Source organism: Schistocerca cancellata, chromosome 3 (genome assembly GCF_023864275.1).
Source record: "Schistocerca cancellata isolate TAMUIC-IGC-003103 chromosome 3, iqSchCanc2.1, whole genome shotgun sequence".
NCBI lineage: Eukaryota > Metazoa > Arthropoda > Insecta > Orthoptera > Acrididae > Schistocerca > Schistocerca cancellata.
The window spans coordinates 830,617,982-830,642,913 of record NC_064628.1 but is presented as its reverse complement, the minus strand read 5'-3'; the positions used below and the strand labels follow the sequence as shown (position 1 = coordinate 830,642,913).

At 44.9% G+C, this 24,932-nt stretch overlaps 1 protein-coding gene and 1 pseudogene across 1 annotated transcript in view; one reads left to right on the top strand and one right to left on the bottom strand.

The window, feature by feature from the left end:
- Positions 1–24,932, bottom strand: part of LOC126176597 (homeobox protein B-H1-like) — a 521,496-nt gene that overhangs the window by 329,582 nt on the left and 166,982 nt on the right. The gene's annotated exons all lie outside the window — the stretch shown is intronic.
- On the top strand, positions 10,690–10,807 carry LOC126177857 (5S ribosomal RNA; annotated as a pseudogene).

Genomic DNA, 24,932 nt, shown 5'->3' with positions numbered 1-24,932 from the left:
GAATATTGGTAGGTAGGTCATCACAGAGTAGACCCACTGTAGTCCTGGTAGAGATTACGGTATTGGTGGACCATCAGAGGCGCAGACCCACTGCAGTCATTGTAGAAATAATGGTATTGGTGGGCCATCAAAGATGCAGACCCACTGTAGTCCATGTAGAAATAATGGTATTGGTGGGTCGTCAAAGATGCAGACCCACTGTAGTCCATGTAGAGACGGCCAGCAGCCGTCTGTTGCGACTGTGCAGGTGCACATTCACCATCGAAGAGTCTTGCGGAGAATATAGCAAGTCCATAGACCACCACTTGTGCACTCACAAAGTTTCTTTTTTTGTGTGTGTGTGTGTGTGTGTGTGTGTGTGTGTGTGTGTCCTTAGAACCAGCAATGCTGTTAACCAGTCCCTTGCTGAATTATTAACACACGTGCAAACACTATCAGTCCCTACTTCTCACATATTGTCCATATACCATGACCAACAGAAACGTGTGCAGTGAAATGTAACTTACAAGTTACTTAATGTGATGAACTGGTGTCAATTACAATTTTATAACATAAAAATACAATAAGAAAGGTACAAAATACATAATTAAAGAACATAACAATACAGATAACATTTGTGGTACAGGCTTTACAAAAGAATCGAACTAAGATATACATCAGTGTTACAGGAATTATGACATAAGTAAATACATAAAAGATCAGAATAACTTTTGAAACATCAACTTCACATATGAGCATTAAAACAAACCAGAATAAATAATGTCTAAGCATATTTACAAGGTAAATAACATATTATTAATGCCAATTATATTTGAGGATAACAGTATTCCTCATCATAGTGAATGTAATAATATCCAGTATTACAAATTTCAAAACTCCGCCATCTCTCTCCCCACATCCACCACTGCTGGCGGCTCACCTCCAACTGCGCAACGCTACGCGCTGTTAACATCCAGCTGCCAAACACTACAATGGCAGACAACAATGCAAACTAGCCACAGACTGCACACAGCACAGCCAGTGATTTTCATACAGAGCGCTACGTAACGTTGCCAATAAGAAAACATAAACAGCCTACTTACATCGTAGGACACCTTTTATTGTGCCACTTATATGCAGTTACCATTGTTAGCAAAGTGGTTATCATCAAGCGTGAAAGCGCATCGTTTTTCTTTCAATTCTTGCTGTAAGGGACATAGGCAGGCTGCTACCTAGTTGATGTACAGGAAGTCTAATGATAAATCTGTACCTAAACATACAGCTCTAAAACCGACAGTATATTTACAATGTGCAGCCCATATTTTTATAGGCCAGTACATCGATATTTATTCCGCCGGTATACCGACACAGCTCTTCGATGATGGCCAGAAGCGACGTTTTTAAATATCGATATATCGTATTCCTGATATTTTAAAAAATATCAACAGTCCCAGCCTGTACGACAAGCTGAGCTTCTGCAGTTTTTAGTTTGTAGCTAGTGGAGCAATTGGACGCTCTCTGAACTTAATATTGTGGTAGATTCTCTATGTAGGAGGGCAGGAAGCACGCTAGCGAATGAGGTGGTGAATGAAGACGGCAGTGGATGCCGTGTGCCCGGGGCGCCGCGTCGCTACCTGTACGGCGTCTGCGGCGGCAGGGAGGCTGGGCTGAGCTGAGGTGAGCGCGTAGGCCGGTAGCAGCGGCCCCGGGCGGCGCACGCGAGCCGCCAGCGCCCCGCACGCACGCACGCCGGGCCCGCCCGGTTGCTACCTGCGGCCGGCGCCACCTCCTGGCATCCAGACACGGATCGCCGTCCGAGGCTTCAGCCGCCTGCTTCGCCCAGCAATACTGCCCGGCCATTCGTGACTATATCTTGCTCAATCTGGCTACTCTTCATTTCTCTACCTTGCGGTATCGAGATCTTTCTTCTTTGGCGCGTCCCTTTTATCTCGTAAGTGACTCTTATATCCATGCTACGTGGTTCGTCTAATGCAACGAAATGAAAGACTTTTTTCTTTTATCGTAGCAACGCGTTTCGCTTCTTTTTACTTTTGAAGCATCTGCTGTGACATGTAATACTTGTTTGTTTTCGCGTATAATTGAGATAGAGAATAACTACAAACACACTACTGGCCATTAAAATTGCTACACTACGAAGATGACGTGCTACAGACGCGAAATTTAACCGACAGGAAGAAGATGTTGTGATATGCAAGAGCAATCTGTCATATGCAGAGCATTCACACAAGGTTGGCGCCGGTGGCGACATCTACAACGTGCTGACGCGAGGAAAGTTTCCAACCGATTTCTCATACACAAACAGCAGTTGTTCGGCGTTGCCTGGTGAAACGTTATTGTGATGCCTCGTGTAAGGAGGAGAAACGTGTACCATCACGTTTCCGACTTTGGTAAAGGTCGGACTGTAGCCTATCATGTTTGCGGTTTATCGTATCGCGACATAGCTGCTCGCGTTGGTCGAGATCCAATGACTGTTAGCAGAATATGGAATCGGTGGGTTCAGGAGGGTAATACGGAACGCCGTGCTGGATCCCAACGGTCTCGTAACACTAGCAGTCGAGATCGCATGGCTGAAACGCATCGTGCAGCCACGTCTCGATTCCTGAGTCAACAGATGGGGACGTTTGCAAGACAACAACCATCTGCACGAACAGTTCGACGACGTTTGCAGCAGCATGGACTATCAGCTCGGAGACCGTGTCTGCGGTTACCATTGACGTTGCATCACAGACAGGAGCGCCTGCGATGGTGTATTCAACGACGAACCTGGGTGCACGAATGGCAAAACGTCATTTTCTCGGATGAATCCAGGTTTTGTTTACACCATCATGATGGTCGCATCCGTGTTTGGCGACATACACGGAAATCCATTGATATAAGCGGTTTTGACAAAGGGCACGTCGTTGTGGCGCTGCGGCTGGAAAAAGAGAATGGAGGCGATGGTTGGTTGTTAGCGTTCTACCATCGTTAGCAGCTATGGAAACTGATTAAAGGATGGCGGAGTAAGGCGTAGTACTGGACGCCCACGTTACATCACGAAATGTATGTGTAATGCGGGATAGGTAGCGATCTGAGGCAGATCTAACGACAGAGTACAGTGCTGGTGCAGGAACAGATGTTTCTGAGCACTCCGTTCAAAGGTCATTGTTCAACTTGGTTGCTCCACATCACACGTGTCCTAAGTGTTCCTGTGTTGACCGATCGGCATAGTCAGCTGCGACTGCAGTGAGCACAAGATCACTGACTTTTCACCGTGTATCAATAGAACCGAGTTGCCTGTCGAATGAATCGCGTTTCTTGTGATACAACTTCGATGGTTGAGTCCTTACACGCCGCCATTCAGGCGAATGACTGCTTGAAATGTGTACCGCGCCACATAGGTAGGACGGTGAGGGCAAAATTACGCTGCGGGCTTCTGTGGGACCTGTGGTATTACTCGAAGACACCATAACAGCAGTGAACTACGTGAACATAATTGCGGGCCTTTCATGGCTGAAGTCTTCTCTGATGGAGATGACATCTTTCAGCAGGATAACTGCCCGTGTTGCAAGGCCAGAATCGTGCTGCAGTGGCTTGAGTAGCATGATGGTCAATTCACAATGATGTTTTAGACAGCAAATGCCCCTGATCTGTATCTATTGGAACACAAATCGTGCGCCAACTGCGCGCCCACAAATCACTGTCCCGTAATTTGTGGAAATTTAGTGACCTGTGAGTACACATCTGGTGCCACATACTTCTGGAAACCTATGACGGACTTGTAGAAAAAGTGGACCAACGCGCTGTTAAACTTGTGGTCATAATGTTTTGGCTCATTGGTGCATGATTCCTATTTTTGTAACTGCATTGCTTGACAATAAACTGAAGCATCCAGAGAACATGGTCGGTGTCAGTGTACACTCCATCAGCAAGTATTTAAAGGATTATAACTGCAATACTCTGCGAAAGGTAGAATGTCCACAAGAGTGCACTACTGTTGTTCGTGTTTCGTTACAAGACATGTTAGAATATTCAAGGGACGTCAACGGCGCCAGATCTTAAGTAATCAATATGGTGGACACGAAGTTGCTGCGTACTGAGACAGCGTCATCAGCACATAACAGAGTTTCAAAGAGAATCATTATGAGTCTCCATTTGGTTTGTAGATGAAATCACGCAATATTGAGATTTTTTGAGGATTCTGTTCTGACAATGGCTCGATGGTGGATTACAAGGAAACGTGAGGGCTAGCATACCTTTCGTCAAGGTTCCCGTCGACAACGTCTGACCACCACAAGTAAGGATCACCGTGCTGTGTACCAATTACATGGTAACCCACTCACATCTGTACGTGCCATCTCAGGATACGTAACCGACTGCCTGCAACGTTCTGCTTCATTCCGCACCTATGGTCGCAGAGTGCCATTAGCCAGACTAGGAAATTACCGTCCCATGCGTAGGCTGCCGATAAAACCACATTACAAATGACTTCGTTTATGGTTCAAATGGCTCTAAGCACTATAGGACTTAACAACATCAGAGGTCATCAGTCCCCTAGACTTAGAACTACTTAAACCTAACTAACCCAAGGACCCCACACACATCCATGCCCGAGGCAGGATTCGAACCTGCGACCGTAGCAGCCGCGTGGTTTCGGACTGAACCGCCTAGAACCGCTCGGCCACAGCGGCCGGCCGGCTTCGTTTGAGTGGCGCCGTGTCTGAGAAGCATGGACTGCTGATGACTTGAGTCGCATTGTGTTCAGAGACGCACCGCAGTTCTGCGTTTCTTTGAATTATCTTGGAAGAGGTACCACTCTTCTGATGTTTTGGAGAGGCACAGCGGTGGTACCAAAGATGTCGAGAAGTGGGTAGCCATCGGGTATAACTTCAGGTAAAGGCTGTCACTAATTGAGGGATTTCTGACGGGGCAGCGCTACGTCACGGACATCCTGCATCCTCATGTGTTACCTCTCATGTGACGGTATCATGATGCCATTTTATAACAGGACAATGCCTGTCAGATATGGCACGTATATCTATGAAGTGTCTGCATAATGTTAAGATACCCTGTGGACAGTAAGGTCCCCGTATCTGCTTACGACGGAACACGTGTGGGTCACCAGCGGCGTCAACTCTGTCCCAGTGACAAGTCGAGGAAATCAACAAGTTACAACAGTTGTGGAATGGCTTGCCTCAGGATTAGACGCGTTAATGACACCCTTCGGAACCCAATCAGTGCGTGCATCCAGACGAGAGGGGATGTAACATCATACTGGTATTGGACACTTACTACCAAGTTCTTTGTAGATTGGATTCGGTTTTGTAACCATTTCAGTAACTGCACGTACTGTCTCAATCTGTGAAGTATCATTTTGCTTGCTTCTCTCCTGCTGGGTACTTCACTTTTTTGGCCGACAGTGTAACTGCTTGGATCTGTCAGCTTGATTGACAGGAGCAAAGGAAAAGCAAAACTGAGCCGCATTACGAGACCTTGGCGGTTCAAATTTCCACTTAGGCTGTGTTCATTGGTTATTTCTGTCGTTAGGGATCTTTTTCGGCTCATTATTGATTTGTGATCCCAGCTAACAACGTAAAGAAGTCAAAATTTTAAGACATTCGAACACATTTGCTGTACTATCCATCGTTATAGCTAAAATGTAACACATAGACAGAATTCAATTTTACTAAGTAATGGCTGTTTCTGTCCGACTGTACGACAGTAAGAACGAGGCTCCCTCAGCAAAATGGAATCGACGATTTAGTTACCCGAGATTTCCTAGGAAATAGTTTAGGGGTGTCCAGACTGGATAATAAACTGGAACTGACCTCTTTTTCATAAATGTGAGGGTTTTGAAGTACAGAGAGGACTGGAAGGACCACATCGATAGACTGGAGCATCTGAGCTAGAGCAGGCAAATGCTGATATGCAAATCAGCCTAGAAAAAAAATATCACCTACGCCAGTGGAAGCGATGAAGTGATTAGTAAAAATAATATCATATGAAACAGGATCAGGTATTTTGTTTTAGCCCTCTAAGGAGGAAGAAGAAGCGTTCTGTAGTACCTTTCCTAGCCAAGTATTAATATTTTCTTTTGTGTGCTTCTGTTGATTTCAGATGACAGTTGTGCGTGTAGACTGTAGTGACGTCACCGAGCAAAGCGGCGTAATGGTGAAGAAAGGAGAGAGAGGAGGATGGGGGGGGGGGGGGAGAATGCTTAAACCTGTCTACTCAGGTTATGTACAGTTCTCTGACAGAGTCTGAAATAATTACTTTAAACAACCTTTCCGCTGTTACATTACTGTCCTCAAGGCTTTCCTCAGCAATCTAAGATTCTCTTCTGTCTCTTCAGACTTCGCTGTCAGTGAAACGTTGAATTTTCATCTTCCTTTCTGCAGAGCTGATAACAGGGAGACGAGAGATGGCAAACACTTTGCGCCACACAGATCGATCTTCTCGAATAGTCTAAGGTCGGCTGTCATTGGACGAATAAACAACCAACAAGCGTGGCTTCGACTCTCTTACTAAGAGGCAAAGTAGAGAGGTTTGGAATTTAAACCATGACATTCGTGCTCGATGTGTTGATTAGGAATAGTCATCGTCAACTCTGCTCTGCTTTACGTTCCAGTTCCGACAGTAAAATTGTTTTTCAAGTAAGAATTGAACTGCATGTCTCTGTCGTATACAGTGGCGCCCTCAGTAACGAAGGTCGTGTGCTGGTAACAGATATCACTGTGTATAATAATTTAATAATGTCATAAGGGACGTACAGAGATATTTGTAATAGGCAACAGCCGGAAGGATAGTTTTGTTTCAGGATGTACGAACCCATTACCCCATCGCGCCGCCCAGAATGCACCAGTCTGTGGACCTAACAAACTTAGGTTACGGAATCAGTTGCGGCGCTAATCGCGTCTAGTGCAACCAGTTCGGTGGCGCCCCTAGGTGGCAAAAAACATCGACCTGGAAACTTACGCCTCTGTCAACATGGGATGCTGGTGCAGACCCGAGAAATAATGTTCTCGTTATCCACCAGCTCTGCTGTTGTACAAAAACGATAGTTCTGCTCAATACAATCGACACGGCGTAGAATTAGATGATATCGTGACGGTAGCTGTGTAACTGGGGAACAGTCACATCGTTAAGCAATAGTACACACATGCATATAATCGTGACATCTAGAATAATCTGAATCTACTTTTATCATAAGGCGATAATTCAACGTCATGTTAATATAAGGCTAGGGACAACACAGTACGTCACATACATTTCTGGACAGGGTGAAGCAGAACTCCACCGAAAACTTACAAAAGTGGTAATATGGACCAAAATAAAAAAGGTGTCTAGTAAACATGGGCTCTAACTTGCATACCTTAAGAGCTTTGGGCACTTGTTCAGTCGAAGAGATGTGTTGCACGCTAGAGAAGACGAACAAGTTCTCATACCTCTTTAGAGTTCATTTTTACGGGACATTTGTTTCTTTTTTGTGGGATAGTTTCACTTGACGTCGCTCCAGACTGTTAGTCCAAGATATTTTACGGTTTTTACTGTTTCCAGTGATTTATCACCTATCGTTTGATAATTTTATGTGTAATATGTCACGTTTATTTACGTCCAGTGTCAATTGCCAATCTCTGCCAAAAAGCGATAATCCTGTGCAGGTATTAGTGCATTTTGCAGTAACTTGTGGCAGTTGACGTGACTCCCAACACACAGAACACCACACTTCCTGATTTGCTACACGACGTATCTCTGAAAATAAAAGGAGGCGTATAGTTAGTACGTTATGGGGTTCCAACACATTTCAGTCACGTTCTTCGAGATGCACTGAGTGACTTCTATCATGAGATTTGGATAGATAGGGAAGGAGCAGTGTCATGGCTTGCCCATTCCCACGAACTATGTTTCATGGGTTTTTATGTTTGGGGTTCACTTAAAACGGATACTTTATGTAGCAAACTTTTCTAATGCAGAGACATTCATAATGCAGAGACGCTTCATCAGCATGTGACATAAGCTTTCGAAATCATTCGAAACCGGCCGTAGGAGTTCATGAGCCGAGTGTTTTCGTGTGTAGCAGCAAGCGGAGAAGATTGTGAGAACCCTGTGAAATGTGCTTTCATTAATAACTCGAGAACGGGGGATTTTAGGAAACAACATTACATAGATTTTCTTTGGTTTGGTGCGACAAATCTGCTTCAAAGGTTCGTTAAAGTACTTCTGGTATAGCCCGTATATTACTTTATGTTGCCTTGCGAGATTACCTGTGACAGTTGTAAGAAGCGTTGGTAGCTGCAGCTGTGGTTTCTGTGCAACGCAGCCACCGTGACAAGACGGAGAAGAAACCAGCACGGCGAGTGATAAAGACGTCTCCTGTAAGTGCTCGTCGAAGCTAGAAAGCGTGGCAAATGGATTGCAGCTGCGACATTATTCTTCGTTCTTTACATGAAGACATGACGTCCAACTTCTTGAGTATAGCTATGCATTTACATCACATCTACAATAAAAACAACAGTCGAATCATTACCGAAGGATAGCTGAAACATAACGGACAAAGGCTCAGGAAAGAAACGTCAGCTGCAACTATTCTGTTGACACAGTTACCGACAGTGTTTCCGGAATAATAGTCATGATTTAAAAAGAAGTAACACTTCATTTCTATGGGTTTACTACCTATCCCCTGGTCAGACATCAAACAAAATGAATCTTTCACTCTGCAGCGTAAGGCACACTTATTTTCAAACTCCTTGATACACACTAGTTCAGTTCGGAGGAGAACTGCCCGCGGAACATAAGGTTCCGGGTTCGGTCCGGCATACAGTTTTTATCTGCCACTGAGTTTAATTTATAACTGGTTTCTCTAACCTACAAGACCAATTTTGCGCAGGTGATTCCTCACAGATCGCAAATATTTGCAGGAAGTCATCCGAGCAAGCACAAAGAGCTCCTAATTAAAGAAAAGTTTATTCACTATCACGTACTACGTAGTTGTCATCATCAGGTAACATAAAACATCGTGATTCGCTGAAACTGCCGTCAATAGTAAAATACGTTACTACAGCAAAATAATCTTAGTACACTGTCTATATTCTAGTACCATGCTCTTGTGCGGTACGTACTTCCCGTATTCATGCCGCGTCGGAATAACATTTTCAGAACTGCACAATTGTCAAGTTCGTCTGTTATTAATTGCAATAATACTTCCTTACACTTAACGTGTATCTTCTTTGCATAGTTAAAAGAAAGCTAATGCCTGTTCTTTAATATCTTGCATAAAATTGTGCTTTAAAAACATTCAGTATGTTTCTTACAGTAAATTGCTATGTATATACCATTTTAGTTAATTTATAACAACGTTTACCGAGCGAGGTGGAGCAGTGGTTAACACACTGCACTCGCATTCGCGAGGACGACTGTTCAAACACGCGTCTGGTCACCCTGATTTATGTTTTCCGTATCGTTTCTAAATCGCTTCAGGCAATATCAGAACGGTTCCTTTGAAAGGGTACTGTTGACTTCCTTCCCCATCCTTTCCTAATCCGATGGGACCGATGACCTCGCTTTTTGGTCCATCCGCACAAGTCAACCAACCAACCAGGCTAACAGCGTTTGTAGCCTTACAAGAAAATTGCTGAATTTTAACTTGTTCTTTATTCTAAGCCTCTAAAACAGATGAATTTGGAAACGTGTGCGGCCCAGCAGACATTCAGGTCTCGGGGTCACTGGTCGTTTGCCGACCCCTGCACTAAGAGTTACAGGTGGCCACGCATACTGCATCGACTGGCTGGCTGGCCCCAACAAAAAGAAAAGGTAATTTAATGCTGGCAGAAAGTCCCTGTACTACTCGTATTTTAGAAGTTTAGCGTGTTATATTTAAAAAATTCGCAAGATGCGGAACGCTATACAACACGACCGCAAAAAATACATTGGGATCTAGATCATCTGGATTATCAGAAATCCGGATAAACCAGACGATGCCGTAATCAAACTTGTTATGGTTATTGCTACTTAAACAGAAACTGTACATTATTTTTACGTATTATGACCGTATATCGTTTTACGAGGTATTCAGTGCATACAATGATTGTATACGCTGAAAAAAACAGTTACTTTCTTTTGAGAATGAAATTTTCACTCTGCAGCGGTGGGTGGGCTGATATGAAACTTCCTGGCAGATTAAAACTGTGTGCCGGACTGAGACTCGAACTCGGGACCTTTTTGCCTTTCGCGGGCATGTGCTCTACCATCTGAGCTACCCAAGCACGACTCACGACCCGTCCTCACAGCTTCAATTCCGCCAGTATCTAGTCTCCTACCTTGCAAACTTCACAGAAGCTCTCCTGCAGACCTTGCAGAACTAGCACTCCTGGAGGAAAAGATATTGCGGGGAGATGGCTTAGCCATAATCTGGGGGATGTTTACAGAATGAAATTTTCACTCTCCACCGGAGCGTGTGCTGATATGAAACTTCTTGGAAGATTGAAATAATGTGCGGGTCCGAGCCTCGAACTCGGGCCTTTCCCTTTCGTGGAAACTGCTCTACTATCTGCGCTACTCAAGCATGACTCACGACCAGTGCTCTCCGCCGCCAAGTGAAAATTTTATTCCGGAAACATCCTTCAGGCTGTGGCTAAGCCATGTCTCTGCAATATCCTTTCTTCCAGGAGTGCTAATTCTGCAAGATCTGCAGGAGAGCTTCTGTGAAGTTTGGAAGGTAACGGCCTTGCTGCAGTGGATACACCGGTTCCCGTCAGATCGCCGAAGTTAAGCGCTGTCGGGCGTGGCCAGCGCTTGGATGGGTGACCATCCTGGCCGCCATGCGCTGTTGCCATTTTTCGGGGTGCACCCAGCCTCGTGATGCCAATTGAGGAGCTACTCGACCGAACAGTAGCGGCTCCGGTCAAAGAAAACGATCGTAACGACCGGGAAAAGCGGTGTGCTGACCATACGCCCCTCCTATCCGCATCCTCAACTGAGGATGACACGGCGATCGGATGGTCCCGATGGGCTGCTTGTGGCCTGAAGACGGAGTGAGGTTAAGTACTGGCAAAACTGAAGCTGTGAGGACGGGTCGTGGGTCGTGCTTGGTTAGCTTAGATGGTAGAGCAATTACGCACGAAAGGCAAAGGTCCCCAGTTCCAGTCTCTGTCCGGAACACAATTTTAATCTTGCAGAAAGTTTCCTTTTCTTTCGAGCCACATTTGTATTTTGTTTATGAGCATCACTATCATGAGGCATTTGCCCAGCGTTATTTCGGCCGAAGTAATTTCCGCCTGGCGTTCCAAATAAATCATTACTTTGTTGCCTCCGTCGTGTCTCAGTGTCTTCAGACTGAGCTCAAACTTCGTCAGCTAAACCACCGTCACTACCGTCACTTTGCCCAGATGAACAACTAGTGATAATTTCATCATCAGAAATCATGCCGTCACTTGTGACGCATAGCGTCAGCTGCAGTGGACAGCCGTTAATGGTCGCTTTGTTGTCAGTCAATCAGTCCCGACGCTGCAAATGCACACAGTGTATTGCAGTAGGCACTCCCTATTGCTGTTGTTCCCTGCGTGTATTTGCTGCCTCATGACTCGCCGAAAACGTCAGAGAAGTGACCACTGAAAGCTGTTCACTGCAGAGAAAATCGTGCGTAACAGGGTTGACACCCATGTCCGAGCATCGTGGAAAGTTTGCAAACGCTTCATCGGATGCAGACGGTCGAAATTGTCGCCAGTTTCTTTATTTAATGTTAAAAATGCGATAGGGGACTCAGAAATGGCTGCCCATAGTGCATCTAACTTGCTGTCTTAGGAGACTGCCACCTTGCTTCCCGTTGATGAAATTTCACAGTGGCAACAAACGGAGGCAATACAGTACAGAGCAACTCAATACTAACTTGTTGACTGACACTGCGCCATTTAAATATACTCACTGCCTCCGTCGAGCGTTCCATTGTTATTTCTGGAGTTGAGATACTGTACAGTCACTGTACAAAATAAAATAATAAAAATAATGGTTCGGATGAGCCAGAGATCCCGATTCATAAACGAAGTTCGACTATAATTGACAAATCCGGGATGAGCAAGTATGCAACATGCATTTACCGAAAAAAAAATGTGAATATCCCCAAAGGTTCAGGAAATCGAACAGGAGCTCGAGCTGCATCACAAATATCCACTTTTTAGCAGTAACGTAGCTGCATGACTCGATCCTAATATCTGTAACAGTAGCCTTACGTGTCATAAAATTTACGAGTTTCAGATATTCCCCTCACAGATGCGAAGTTCATTTTTCATCTAGCAGTTTAAAAGTAAGACGTTCTTCTTTGCCTCCACAGAACAGAAATAAAGGCGTTTAGGAGGGGAAAGGCGTATTTTGTAGCTTCCAGGAAAGCAATTCATCGTTGAAATTATCTTTGGAAGTACAAAATATTGCCTGCCACGGCACTGCGACACCATTTTTGTCGACAGATAATGCAACAGTCTGTTGCTGTATATTTCTGAGCACGTTCCCTTTATCGTACCATTAACAAAGCAATTTTTATCATACGAAACAAATTGTTTATGCCGCTCAGGGTCGGAACTGGTAACACTTGACGAAGTGTGTGGGTTTGACAGTTTGAGGAGAGGGCGGGGGAAGGGCGGCATCGTGGTAGATAATGCAGGAGTAGGAACAAAGGCTTTTTCGTTGGCATAGTGTCAAACACATTTGTCAGCATTGGGCCCACTTTCACGCGACATATGGGACACCCTTATCGCCCGTTTAGACCTATCCAGCTATGCAGAGCACGCCTCTGGCGCCCCCTGCTGCCAAGCCACGGGGAAAACCAGGCAGATAGCACAGGTCCTGAGCTACCTCGCGTAAATATGCATAAATACCGTTTCTGTGAATACTAAGAACTTCCAGGAGCTCTAGGTAAGTTGTTTTACCTGGTGGCAGCCAAGTTACCGACCACATGGGTATTCTATGCGATTTGCAAAAAGGAACAGGACGTATTGAGGATACTAAACGTAAACAAAGAGGGGAACTACGAATGGTCACAGTTTTCTCTGATCAACGGACAAGCATCACGGAAATGTTAAAAAAACACGAACTGGCGGACGTCGAAGACAGCCTCGGTACAAAGTTGCAAGAATCAGTATCAAGTGATGCATCTAGGAATATATTCCAACGCTCTACTTCTCCTATTTCGAATCTACCTGTAATGATCAGCATATCGACGGGGTGTTAGGTTTTTTCAGATATCTTCGCTACTGAGGTAACTAATTTGTATTTCTCCTCGTGAGTTAAAAAACTGATTTATCCCGATACAGCCATATATGATCTACCGTCTGCAGTTTTGATTCCCAGGGGTATTCCTTCCATAATTAATTTTTGCCGAAGGCTCCCTTTTCTCTCTAGTTGTTACTACGGCGAAGTGTTCCGTAGATTAGCTACATTATTTCAGCGTGCAAAGTGTATGAATAGTGTCCTGACTCAGATGTCTTTTCATATTACACCAATTTATTCTCGTATATCCTTGTATTCCTGCTTCATATACTATGTGATCAAAAGTATCCGGAAACCCTCAAAAACATATGTTTTTCATATTAGGTGCATTGTTCTGCCGCCTAATGCCATATCAGCGACCTCAATAGACATCGTGAGAGAGCGAAATGGGGCACTCCGTGGAACTAAAGGCTCTGAGCACTATGGGACTTAACTGCTGTGGTCATCAGTCCCCTAGAACTTAGAACTACTTAAACCTAGCTAACCTAAGGACATCACACACATCCATGCCCGAGGCAGGATTCGAACCTGCGACCGCAGCGGTCGCGCGGTTCCAGACTGTAGCGCCTAGAACCGCTCGGCCACTTCGGCCGGCTCCGTGGAACTCACGGACTTCCAACGTGGTCAGGTCACATATGTCTGCATGCGAGATTTCCAGACTCCTAAATATCCCGAGGTCAACTGTTTCCAATGTGATAGTGAAGTGGGAACGCAAAGGGACACGTACAGCACAAAAGCGTACAGACCGACCTCGTCTGTTGACTATCAAAGAGCGCCAACGTTTGAAGAGGGTCGTAATGTGTAATAGGCAGATATCTATCTAGACCATCACACAGGAATTCCAAACTGCATCAGGATCCACTGCAAAATCTATGACAGTTAGGCGGGAGGAGAGAAAACTTGGATTTCATGGTCGAGCGGTTGCTCATAAGCCACACATACGCCGGTAAATGCCAAACGACGCCTCGCTTGGTATAAGGAGCGTAAACATTGGACGATTGAACAGTGGAAAAACATTGTGTGGAGTGACGAATCACGGTACACTATGAGGCGTTCCGATGGGAGAGTGTGGGTATGGCGAATGCCCAGTGAACGTCATCTGGCAGCGTGTAGTGCCAATAGTAAAATTCAGAGGCGGCTGTGTTATGGCGTCGTCGTGTTTTTCATGGAGGGGGCTTGCACCCCTTGTTGTTTTGTGTGGAACTATCACATCACAGGCCTGCATTGATGCTTTAAGCACTTTCTTGCTTCCCACTGTCGAAGAGAAATTCGAGGATGGCGATTGCATCTTTCAACACGACCGAGCACCTGTTCATAATGCACGGCCTGTGGCGGAGTGGTTACACGATAATAACATCCCTGTAATGGACTGGCCTGCACAGAGTCCTGACCTGAATCCTATAGAACACCTTTGGGATGTTTTGGAACGCCGACTTCGTGGCAGGCCTCACCGATCGACATCGATACCTCTCCTCCGTGAAGAATGGGCTGCCATTCCCCAAGAAACCTTCCAGCGCCTGATTGAACGTATGCCTGCGAGAGTGGAAGCTGCCATCAAGGCTAATGGTGGGCCAACACCACACTGAATTCCATCATTAACGATGGAGGGCACCAGGAACTTGTAAGCCATTTTCAGCCAGGTGTCCGGATACTTTTGATCACATAGTGTATTATGGCTAGAGGTTTCCTCATGTTACCTAAAATCTGAGGAGTGTACTCAACTACCGCTTCGTGTTGCTAAAGTACTCCTACGGTGACGGCGGCTATTGTGTTTCATGCTGAGGTGAGAATTTGGTGGCGCTGGTCGTAGCCAATCGTGTGATATTGTTGAATCTGCTGCTTCATTTCGGGAGAAGGTACGAATTGATTTTTTTTCGATATGGAGAGCGCCAGAATAACTTTTGCTGAACTGGTTATTGTGAATTTTTTCACTGATTACTGATTTTCATACTTTTTTTGGTGACTGGAAAAAGGTCTGACAGACAGATTTACTACGTAGCCATAGATCTAGGTTAGGTTGGAATGTGACAGTTTGGTTGCGAGTTGGGAAGGTAGCTAATGAGAGTGGAAGAAAACTAGACATGCTAACAGACTGTTCTGCAGCGTAGACCGATGCCTAGACTGGGTTTGAATGCGATAATTTACTTTGAGTCGACGAAGCCAACGAATCTCAGAACTAAAATACGTTTGCCATAATAGACTGATACGTAGCGCAGCGCGATATACATGTTCGTTATAGCAATAACATACTTGTATGTTTTTTCACGAAAATTCCGACGACGTTGTTGAATTCTAACTTAAGTAGAAGAAAATAACAGCTAACTTTGCTTACGAACCATTGAAAATTATGAACGAGTTTACTGACTGGCTACCGACGACCTGCTTACCGTTCGTCGTGTTTAGTTCCCATTGTTGAACACGCGAATTATACCAACACTGACACGCAACGAACAGTAGCGGACATCCTAAGTGCACTTTTGCATTTAATGTAGATCCTATGTTAATGTGTAACTTCACTCCTCCGAATTGCAGCAGTGACCTTACAATCTCCTAAAACAACTCACTGTGAAACCGTTTAATTGTGAAATCTTTCTCTCGTTTTGGTCCGCTAAGGGATCTTTCTCTAAAAAAATGGTTCAAATGGCTCTGAGCACTATGGGACTTAACATCTATGGTCATGAGTCCCCTAGAACTTAGAACTACTTAAACCTAACTAACCTAAGGACAGCACACAACACCCAGCCATCACGAGGCAGAGAAAATCCCTGACCCCGCCGGGAATCGAACCCGGGAACCCGGGCGTGGGAAGCGAGAACGCTACCGCACGACCACGAGATGCGGGCGATCTTTCTCTCTTTGTATACTTTCACAGCATTGTGGCATTGTCATTTAATCATTAGTGTGTGCTGACATCGAGGTAGGCCAATGCGGATTTGTACCTGTTATGGCGCACTGCAAAAATTTTTACTTTCCTCCTACTGTCACTATCATTAGAGATAACTGTCTCACCTGAAAGTAGAAGTGTTTGAGTTCTACCAATAATTCTATAATTTACCTCAAAATTGCGGGTAGAGTTCATAAAATACCCTAGATACATGTGGCAGGACTGAATCTGATCCTTGTTCCTGCCGAATACGGGACTTTTGTTTTAAACACTGTTCGGTTGCAATTGTAAGGGTAGAACCTCCGAAAACGCTCGTTGTTGCCTAAAAAAAGAAAGAAGACAGAGAAGAAGCATTAGCGGCTAATTCCGCATCTGTCTGTGATCCGTCTGCAAGTGGACAGACATAAGGTTCATCATCTCCATCCGGTGAATGGCTCAATTTATTTGCGGGCAAGCTGTTTTCTCCGTCCGTCCGTGGCCGACGGATTTCTTTGTCTAGTAAGCGCTGTCTAGGTGGATTTTACTGAACACTTGTCTCGCATCAGTAGCATCGGTTAATAGTGTCATTGTACCTTCCCCTAACAAAACTGCTGCCGTCCACGGTGTGTGAGCACGATGATGAACATAGAAAACCTCGGTGGTTTCTCGTCTTCTGACAGCAACTGTGTAGCCAACTCTTGATAGATCTTCGACTGCGGCTAGCGGACCGTTTCTTAGACTCCGACTGTCACGAGCCAGAGGCTACATCGACCTGCTGGGTTGGTCAAGCGTGTTGTTCTCCTGGAAAAAACTCCCAGGGTCTAAAGCACTTCAGTTTTTCCTTGGTGAGAATAGCGCGTTCACCCCAAGCCTGAAAGTCATGAGTCGGAGCGAGCAGATAGAGTGACTTCTGAAAATCATTTGACTCGTTATCACACCAGCTCTTATTAAGGAATGTAATATCGTATGGGGCAAAAAAAGTAACTCTGCGATCAGTCCTAGAAAACCTCCCTCTTTTCCTGTCTGTCATATTGCATCAATCGGGTGAGTGGGCACGGGGTTAGCACACCAGATTTCCAGACCCTGGAGCTGCTGCTCCTCAGTGAGTATCGAACGAAATCTGTGACTCGACTGAGAATTTCTTCGTAAGAACGACATAGGATGCCTCGTTGGACTGAGAGACATTGACAATTTTACGAGGGGCGTTCAATAAGTAATTCAACACAGGTTTTTCTCGGTCAGATTTGGTTTAAAAATGCGGAGTTTGTTGTGGGACATCGACGAAAATTCCCGCATCAGCTCTTAAAGTTTCATGAAGTTCTAATAGGAGGCGGCGCTCTACAAAACCTTAAAATGGCGTCTGTAGCGAAGGTGGTTATCAAGCACAGAGCTGTTATAGATTTCTTGATGGGAGGGATCAATCATCTGCAGTACAAGAGGCCATTTCCCTAACAGTGCCGCGCGTACAACCAATTTGAATCGGTGATTTGTTTCTTTTGGCGGAAAACCAGACATTTGGAGGGGTTTGCACAATGTTTGCGGAGACCTAACAGTACGGTGGGTAGTTGGGCGAGGCGTCTGTCATTACCGCAACAACGTCGCACAAATCTTCACAATCTCCCGCGTGCCGGCCTCTCTCACACACCTGCTCTACATTCAGGAAATTGAGGAAACGACATGAGCTTGTTCGTCGCCACAAAAATGCAAACGTACTTCTGCTTCTCCGTAATGAGGCGAGGACACACACAAATCTGCACTCCTGAGAGGAGCTCACAAAAAATTTGATTGGCCTGTTCTTCCTCGTCCACCCTGGATCTCGCTCCTCCCAACTTCCATCTGTTTCGCCCACCGAAGGATGCACTCCACGGAAAGCAGTACGTGGATGATGGGGAGGTTAATGTGTAACGTCACAATAGGTTTCGTTACAAAGTTAAAATCAGTGTTATGTTGCTGTCAGCTGATGACATTATCAGTGTAAATTCAATTACTTTACATAATTAATGAACAGTGAAATAATCTCAGCCCCAAATTACATGCATGTAGAAACAATTACGGATCAAAGTCTTTTATTCTCATTACAATATGCACGTCCTGTGTCCCTATTTAAATTTCCCCACCTCTCCTTAAAGCACGTGGTCATGTGTGAATGTTTTGAGTGTGGTAGCAGACAAACCAGAGATGTAGTGGGTCTCAGAATCTTCTGCCAACCTTAACAGTCAGTGGAAGGCAAAGAGCAGGAACAGGATGGTTCGACCAGAGGTGCGAGAGTCTAAAAAAAAAAGTTTTCTTACCAGAGGTTGGTCATGGGCCTCCCCCAGCACCTCGCGCTGCTCAGGAGAAAGAGCCGCGCAACGGTTAGGGGGAGTTTTTTGGAAGACAGGTAAGCGACCAAACGTTCCTTCAGAACGCTGCGTCGAAATCAGGACAAAGGTATTTGAATGTTTAAATATGTTTAATGTTAACAGTTTATTTATCAGAGACTTTTTCGCGATTGATTAATTAAGAACCATTTATTGATTTTTGTTCAATTTATCCGGTATAAGAGTAATCTTCTCCGTTCGATATTTCTGTTACGCCACGTGGTGCATAGTTTCAAACTGCAACCGCCGAGAAAGCTAATAGAGGGAGTTGTAGCCAGTTTTTGCGATTGCTCAACATTTATGCTAGCGTGTGTCGATGTTTAACAACTTATTGAAAATTTAGTGACGAGTGTAGCTTTTCTAAGATGAATCGTTTCGTATTCAAGCACTTAGCGCTGGAGATACCAGCCACGAGTCCTGCTCGATGCCAGTCACTGCACATAGAAAATCTACATAGAGAAATAGTTACGATATTTGCATTTCAGTGATAACTTAGTGCATGTGCATGTATCAGCATAGTAGTAGTGACCACGTGCTCTCCAAGATTTTCCTTGCCCCCACAGGACGATGCAAATCAAAGGCAACACGGCTTCTAAGGAGAAATAATCTAAGTGCATAGTTAAATAATCTTTGTTCATAGTTAAATAAAAATTCAAAGCAGAATTAGTGAAATGTGTATTCAAAAGATTGTTAAGAAGAAACTTCGTAAATTTGTCTAATGTTGGTTAAAATAAAATTAACTTTGTTTTTCGAAGTAATTTTCGTTCTCGGCTTGCTCATTTAAACCATGCCTAAGAAAAGAGGGCACAAGACTAGATTCGTGCAGGATGTAGTTTTCTCTGACCATCCCAAAAATTACAATTGCGTTATCCGTTGCTACTTCAAATTCAATCGATAAGATTGTATTCTGAACTTTGATGGGCCTAAACATCAATTCTGAAGTTGGCAGAATGGTCATGGAAGGTCACGCTGCCGAGAGGGAAAAAGTGTGCATAAGATCCTTCCCCACAGCGGGCTTATATAAAAATGAATAAAGGTAATCCCTGCTGATAAAGTTAAGCAAACTCCCTTCTCATCCTGCCACAGACAGGGAGAATTAACGACATTTACGATCTAAATACCAGTCGTTGGGAGCTTTCAACTGATGCCGCGAGACGTTGACTCAGACATCGAACAGTAGAGTGGTACTATGCGGGCATACAGGTCCGTCCAGTAAGGTGGCGTGAGGCCTCACGTTGAACGGAGATTATGTTAAAAACAGGGTTTTTCAGCCAAAGAGTAGCGCGTAATATGGTGTATTCGAGTCCTGAATAAAACCAATCTGCTTTCAGATAAAAAAATGTGTTGCGTCGCTTATTGAAAGGCCCTTGTAATTTCAGTTGTGACCCAGGGAACTATGTTGGAACCTTTGCTGTTTATGTTGTGTGTTAATGACCTAGAAACAATATTAATAGTCACGTCAGACTTTTTGCAGATGATAGAGTTATCTGTATAGAAAAAAAGGATCTACATAAATATTCAGCCAGATCTGAAAAGATTTCAAATACGTACAAATACTAGTGTTATGGCGTAAACTCAAGCGCCGGCACGCCAGTCGGAAACAGGAGAGCAGAGAGGGTTGAGGGGTAGACGTCAACCAATTGCACGCTACCGACCCCTCTCCAGGACGACAACGCGGTGGCAGTGGCCTATATGCGAAGCGGACACAAGTACCGCGCCGACGCCTCGCGGCCACATCTGCAGCAGCTTGAAAACTAGTAACTAGATAGAAGCGTCAAAGTTCATTATTTTCCTTGTACATTCTATGTAGCTCAAATTTGGAATTGTTATACTGAAAGGGTTTCTCATTTTGTCTGTCGCCCTTTGTTTGCGACACATCTGTTTAACACAACTACGTTTCGTAATATAACTCATTAATACGATTTGCTTGAATTGTTGTCTAGCGATCCGAGAAAGCGTGTTTCCTAGACACCCCATATTCGACGACTAGGCAGGATTCAACAACTAAAAAGTTGCGTTAAATGTTCATTAATGTAAATTTGTGCACTTTAAAAAAGTAGAAACGTAGTAGCGCATGACAACAACACGTCACAAATGGAATCATAAAAATACTTTGGTATAGCAATTTGTGGTACATGAAACACGACTGAACCATTATAAACTACTGGCCATTAAAATTGCTACACCACGAAGATAACGTGCTACAGACGCGAAATTTAACCGACAGGAAGAAGGTGCAGTGATATGCAAATGATTAGCTTTTCAGAGCATTCACACAAGGTTTGCGCCGGTGGCGACACATACAACGTGCTGACATGAGGAAGGTTTCCAACCGATTTCTCATACACAAACACCAGTTGACCGGCGTTGCCTGGTGAAACGTTGTTGTGATGCCTCGTGTAAGGAAGATAAATGCGTACCTTCACCAGGATTGTAGCCTATTGCGATTGCGGTTTATCGTATCGCGACATTGCTGCTCGCGTTGGTCGAGATCCAATGATTGTTAGCGGAATATGGAATCGGTGGGCTCAGGAGGATAATACGGAGCGCCGTGCTGGATCCCAACGGCCTTGTATGACTAGCAGTCGAGATAACAGGCATCTTATCCGCATGGCTGTAACAAATCGTGCAGCCACGTCTCGATCCCTGAGTCAACAGATGGGGACGTTTGCAAGAGAACAACCATCCGCGCGAACAGATCGACGACGTTTGCAGCAGCATGGAGTATTAGCTCGGAGGCCATGGTTGCGGATACCCTTGACGCTGCATCACAGACAGGAGCGCCTGCGATGGTGTACTCAACGACGAACCTGGGTGCACGAATGGCAAAACGACATTTTTTCGGATGAATCTATGTTCTGTTTACAGCATCACGATGGTCGCATCCGTGTTTGGCGACATCGCGGTGAACGCACATTGGATGCGTGTATTCGTCATCGCCATCACCCCGCGTGATCGTATGGGGTGCCATTGGTTTCATGTCTCGGTCAGCTCTTTTTCGCATTGACGGCACTTTGAACAGTGGACGTTACATTTCAGGTGTGTTACGACCCATAGCTCTACCCTTCATTCGATCCCTGCGAAACCCTACATTTCAGCAGGATAATGCACGACCGCATGTTGCAGGTTCTGTACGGGCCTTTCTGGATACAGAAAAAGTTCGACTGCTGCCCTGGCCAGCACATTCTCCAGACCTCTCACCAATTGAAAACGTCTGGTCAATGGTGGCCGAGCAACTGTTTCGTCACAATGCTCCAGTCACTACTCGTGATGAACTGTGGTATCGTGTTGAAGTTGAGTCGGCACCTGTACCTGCACATGCCATCCAAGCTCTGTTCGACTCAGATCCCAGGCTTATTACGGCCGTAGGTGGTTGTTCTGGGTACTGATTTCTCAGGATCTATGCACCCAAATTGCGTGAAAATGTGATCACATGTCAGTTCTAGTATAATATATCTGTCCAATGAATACTCGTTTATCATCTGCGTTTCTTCTTGGTGTAGCAATTTTAATGGCCTGTAGTGTAGCTTCTGTACCGGCCCCTGCAGTGCTCGTTGCTTTCGCACAATAACACTTAAGAGTGCGGTGTACAGATGCAAGACGAGCAAGTGCAATTCACGTTGCTTTTACACTGAGTGCCAGGAGAAACTAAGTCGTACTGATATAGCCCGTCGCTTTGACAAAATAATAACTAAGTTATCCTTGTGGCAGCCCACTGTGTACAAGGACAATGCCGATACCATGAAGTCAATCAACTGGGAATAAAACCGGTTAAATCTCTTATTTAATGGGTTGCCTAATCAGGACAACTTATAGCAGAAGTTAAAGGGTCTTGAAATATAACTAAAGACGGAGATTAACAGCTATTTATCTGGCCTGATGCTTGACATAAACCACAGCCATATCAACAGATAACGATGTTCTGTATAATTCAAATGAAATTACAAAATGGCGCTAATACTGTGGGAGTTACCAGAAACTGTGGAAGACTGTATGGAGTTGGCGCGACGTGATATGCTTGTCTGGGCAGCTCGCGTAATCAAAGTCACCGTTACAGCAAGAAACTGCGAGTGAACCAAAATAAGCATGACAAGTTGCGTGACAAAGTCAGCAAATAGCGAGGTGCACCGATTATGTCTCTTACATTCCCTTTAACAGCTACCTAGCGCCGACCATCACCAATCAGCGGCCAGAGATGATGCCCTCTCTATCCGCCCAGAACGGTTTCCTCACGACGACCCGGAACAGAATGCCCAGAAGACAAGACAACCCTCGACTCTCCATTCTCTAAAAGAAGTCTAAGAGTAGGGGATGTTGTTGCCAATGCGATGGGCGATAACTCTTCCTAATTTTATGAAAAAGCAGGGGAAAGCACACAGCTTTCTTCCTTTTGCATACAAGACGCACATTTTTAGACACAAAGTCGGCACTCTGATGAAGCAGTGTCTTCCTGATTGGTCAATCTTATGTGCCAAGAACTCTGTCCAGAGCAATGCAATACCATTGGGTGCACAAAATTTTTTCAACGAATGCAACAGATTCTCCCAAGCTGGCGAGGTGTAGTAGCGGCATCTGAACCTTTGAAGTCGCGCAGAAAAGAAAGAATATTGCGCTCCATTACCCTCTGGGGCTGCGGTGCGCCTATGGCGTACATTGACCCCACGTGTGCTGCCGGCAGCCCAGCTTTCAATAGCCGCGGAGCGTGCCACTGCCCGAGTTCAATGAACTTCCCATTCCCCCCCCCCCTCCCCCTCCCCAATGTAGACTCCTCGACCTAATTAGATTTAGCGACTGCCTGTCTGCTGACAAAGGAGGCTAGAGACTCTTCCGGCGGCACACCGCCCACGGTGGACAGTGCAGGGCTACCTTCTCAGACACACTGCTGCAGAATACTCACTACATAACTGCGAAATAGCCGCAAAAAATCATGTAATATCGTATAGAGATATACGACAGTAACGCCACATTATGACAATAATGTCACAGAATGATATGAAATGGAATGATGACACAGACTCAACCGTAGATACAGCAGATGGATAGGAAACTGGGAAAATGTAGTCAATCTACTCACAAAACATCCGTGCGTAATCCTAAAAAAACTGCTCAAGTATGTAGAACCCATAACAAGTAGGTCCAACAGGGGATATTGAACATATTCGAAGAAGGACAGAACAAATAGACACGGGTCCGTTTGACACTCGCGAGGCCGTCAATGATATGCCGAGAAACGTCAACTGCAGATGTCTAATGGTGGCCGCCAATTATTCCGCAAAATACTAGTATAAATGTTTCAAGAGCCAATATTAAGTGGAGAGTCTAGTAACATATTGCAGCTCCTTGCGTATCGCTCCCGGAGGGCACGAGAAAACTAGGGTAGAGTCATTTCAGCGCGCACGTAGACATGTAGGGAGTCATTCTATCCGCGTTCCATACATGGAATAGAATGATAATAATGATAGTAATAATAATAATAATAATAATAATAATATGCCATACAAGCACACCATCCTATGCCAAACACGTCACAGTGGTTTACAGAGTACGTTTCTACATGCAGATGTTTCTGACTTCACATGTTTCGACTCTGCAATGAAAAATTCAGCTTCACCGATATCTCCATCCTGTTTTCTTCAATGAGAATAAACATTTATTGAGATTAGAGAAGTATATGAATCTTGACTGATGACTAATCCTGGATGGCCTTCTTCATTAAGGTGTATTGAAAGCTGTTCTCACACAGAAAATTAATATGAACTCGGACAAGCATTGTTACATCATAACCTGCAATTACACTTTAAAGAGAATTTTAGAATGTGGACAGTAAAGCTCATTGTAGTTACTCAAGTTTCTCAGTGGTCTAGTGGCTAGTGTTGCTGCCTCTGGATCATGGGGTATCAGGTTCAATTCCCAGCCAGGTTGGGGATTTTCTTTGCCTGCGTACTGGGTGTCTGTGTTGTCCTCAGCATTTCATCATCATCATCATTCGTGACAGTGGCTGAATTGGACTGTGTAAAAAAATTGGACTATGAAAAAATTGGGACTTTGTACAGGCTCTGAGGATCGCACAGTTGAGCGCCCCACAAAACAAACATCATCATCATCATCAACGTGCAAACAATGAACCACTGTCAATAAATATCCCTCTTTTTGCCAGACAAGATGGTTAGTGTGCTGGTGTAAGCTGTCGCCAGCACACCGGTCGCAAAGAGGTTGCGAGAAGATCAATAGTAGGCACTGGAGCATGCGTGCATATCAGGAGAGAGGCCAAAGACAAACTCGCAAGCAACGTACCGCCAACGCCCTCTCGACCGCAAATGCTTAGATCACCGCCGTGGACTGGAGTCTCGGTGACTAGCTCAACTGCTATAGTTGGCGTCTGTCAATTCACGTCACTGGCTACGAGAGTGTAGTATTTATAGCGGGACTTGTACTTCACCAGCAGTGAAGCTAACGTGGACTATTATGGAAGCGCT